This window comes from Giraffa tippelskirchi, chromosome 9 (assembly GCF_054371585.1).
Source record: "Giraffa tippelskirchi isolate mGirTip1 chromosome 9, T2T-mGirTip1v1.2.pri, whole genome shotgun sequence".
Lineage (NCBI taxonomy): Eukaryota > Metazoa > Chordata > Mammalia > Artiodactyla > Giraffidae > Giraffa > Giraffa tippelskirchi.
This window is the reverse complement of record NC_137283.1, coordinates 88608033-88611550: the sequence shown is the minus strand read 5'-3', so window position 1 is coordinate 88611550 and position 3518 is coordinate 88608033. Positions and strand designations below refer to the sequence as shown.

Here is a 3518-nt window from a genome sequence, read left to right as displayed (position 1 = left end):
GAGAAGCTTTAAAAAACATTTTCCATGAAAATGCTATGTTAAATTTATGATTCAACTTTCAATAGAAGCCATCTTTAACATTTTTCGTTCTGATTTGATGGGAGTTAATTCAATCAAGTATCATGGTCCAGAATATTTTTGATCACTTCCCTCTCCCTACCCAAACTTTTTAAATACATTAGTGGTATTTTATTCAATTCTGGAACACATGTCAGCCACAGTGTTCTGACTGTTACACTACACTCTGTATCAGACTCAGAGCAAATGACTTCCCTGTTGGTCCAGCGGCTAAGACTCCATGCTTCCAGTGCAGGGAGCCCAGGTTCGATCCCTGGACAGGGAAGTAGATCCCACATGCCCCAACTAAGAGTTTGCATGCCCACTGAATATCCTGCATGCCACAAATGAAGGCCCACATGCTGCATCTAAGACATGGTGCAGCCAAAAAACAAACAAACAACTTATCTAAATAATAAGCTGTGGCTGAGTAATATTCCATTGTGTATATGTACCACAGCTTCCTTATCCATTCGTCTGCTGATGGACATCTAGGTTGCTTCCATGTCCTGGCTACTGTACATATACACAATGGAATATTACTCAGCCATTAAAAAAAATACATTTGAATCGGTTCTACTGAGATGGATGAAACTGGAGCCCATTATACAGAGTGAAGTAAGCCAGAAAGAAAAACAACAATACAGTATACTAATGCATATATATGGAATTTGAAAGATGGTAACAATAACCCTATATGCGAGACAGAATAAGAGACACAGATGCATGGAACAATTTTATGGACTCTGAGGGAGAAGGTGAGGGTGGGACGTTCTGGGAGAATGGCATTGAGACATGTGTATTGTCATATGTGAAACAGAGCACCATTCCATGTTCGATGCATGTGACAAGGGCTCAGGGCCGGGGCAATGGGATGATCCAGAAGGATGGGATGGGGAGGGAGGTGGGTGGGGGGTCCGGGAAGGGGAACACATGTAAACCCATGGCTGATTCATGTCAATGTATGGCAAAAACTATTACAATATTGTAAAGTAATTAGCCCCCAACTAAAATAAATAAATTTATAAAAAAAAATAATAATAATAATAAGCTGTGTCAAAGGAGTCATTAGGCAGAGTAGTCACCAATTTGAATACATAGAAATCTTGGTGGACAGAGATGAGGGCCAGGAGGTTGAAGATTTTTAAAAAATCAAAAGATTTTATGATTCTGAATAATATAATTTTGAAATGATTTTATAATTTTGAACCTTTCAGTTCCAAGGATTTTTTTTTTACTTCCTTAACCACTGAGTTACTAGCTTCCATACATCTTTTTTGTTCTCTCTTTCTTTCGGGGTTTTGTTTTCAGACGTCATGGAATTCTCCTGGAAACATAACCTTTATAACATGAGTCATGTTTTCAAATCAAATTTGATTCCGTGATGATGGGATCAGAACCATTCTTTTATTTGTCATGAAACATAATAGCACTGATCACATTTGAGAACAAAACAGAAAGGTAAATAAAACACCTCCCCAACTTTCAATTACATACAACATAATTCTGAACAGTTGACTTTATTTTTCAGTCTAGAAACTGTTTCAACGGTATGGCCATCCTTCTGCTGCATTGATATCTCTCCTAATTTGCTGAGGAGCAGTGTTGATGGGCGGGGATGAAATCTGGGAAGAAGTATATAAGCCACAGCTACTATCATCTTCCTTTGAGGAAGCCTGGCGTTCTAGGGATACAGAAGATGTCTGAGCCAAGGTTCGAATCTTTACTAGATTTACTTCCGTCCCCAAAAACATCTCATCTTTGTGCATATTACCCTGACTGCACACTCTGCTCCTCCTTTCCTTATCTCCACTAGACAGTAAGCTTCTTGAAGACCCAACATTGTCTTCTTTTTCTTCTCAGTGCCCCTCAAGTTGCCATCAGCATGCTCTGTACATAAGCGCTTATTTAATTCTTCTTGGATTATAAAGTTTGCACTAATGAAAAGGAAACCATAAACTACTACTATCAAAGAAGTAAAATAAAACTTTCCAAAGGTTGCTAGATCTTAACAGGATTCCTATCAAAAAGTAAGGTGTTTGTACTTCATTTCCTATGATGTCATGTGCACAGTAAGCCCACTCAGTGCTGAATTTTCCACTGGTCAGACAAGTCCTGTGCAGGGGCGTTAAAACAAGTGAGGAGAGAAGCACTTTGAACACATCAATTAAAAACTACTCTTCAGAAAATCTATAAGATAAATCTATTTTTATTGCACTGTAGGTGGCAGATATTGTAGGATGTTGAGCAACAGCTATTCCCCTCCTCCTGTTCCACTGGTCATCCCCTCTCCCTGCATGATAATTTGAAAATGTCAGCTGTTCAAGTTACCAGCTTCACCTGCCAGTAGATGAGACTTCAGAGGATTCCACCGAGAGGCTCTCCGTGATAACATTCACTCCCTGATGAAAAGAGAAAGACCTGTGAGGACATTTTTCTCACCCAGTGTCCCTTTTCCTTGTCTTTCTGTGGGTCCGGTGGAGGCAGGTATCTTGCAACCATAAGGAAAGAAGCAGAGATTGAGAGGCAGCACCCAGCGCCTGGCGAAGAGTGAAGACTGAAGGAGGTTGGCCTCCTAATGCTGGGCTTCTGAGGCAAGACAGTGCAAAACCCCATTTATTAAGACACAATTATCCAAGGGTTCTGTCCTGCGTGTGAGGTGCTCTGTTCAAATGTGCATCATATAATATACGATTATAAATATTATAAATAATTATAATTATAAAAGGAATTATAATTATAAATAACTATAAACTATTATAAAATATGCTATTTATAAAAATTATAATTATAAATAATTATAAAATATCCATCACCTCATTTTGTTCTTTTCTTTTTTAAATTTTTATTTTATTATGGCATACAGTTGATTTACAATGTTGTATTAGCTTCAAGTGTACTGCAAAGAGATTCAGTTGTACATATACATATATCTATTCTTTTTCAGATTCTTTTCCCATGTAGGTTATTACAAAGTATTCAGTAGAGTTCCCTGTGTTATACAGTATGTCCTTGTTGATTATCTATTTTATATAGTGCGTATATGTTAATCCCAACCTACTAATTTATCCCTCCTCTTCACCTTTCCCCTTTAGTAATCATAAGTTTGTTTTCTAAGTCCATGAATCTTTTTCTGTTTTGCAAATAAGTTCTTTGCATAAATTTTTTTCAGATTCTACATATAAGGGATAGATGTAGCACATATATACAGAGGAATATTACTCAGCCATAAAAATGAATGCAATAATGCCATTTGCAACACACAACATGTATGAATTTAGAGATTACCATACTGAGTGAAGTAAATCAGACAGAGACAGACAAGTACCATTTAGTTCTTATTCCAGGCAAGAATACTGGAGTGTGGTGCCATTTCCTCCTCCAGGAGATCTTCCTGACCCAGGGATTGAACCCACATCACTTGCATCTCTTGCATTGGCAGGTGGATTCTTTACCACTAG

At 37.8% G+C, this 3518-nt stretch overlaps 1 non-coding gene across 1 annotated transcript; it reads left to right on the top strand.

Annotated features, from left to right (window-relative positions):
* Positions 1-270: 270 nt before the first annotated feature.
* Positions 271-343, top strand: TRNAW-CCA (transfer RNA tryptophan (anticodon CCA)). Its single transcript has one exon. It is a non-coding gene; the product is annotated as a tRNA-Trp (tRNA).
* Positions 344-3518: the final 3175 nt, after the last annotated feature.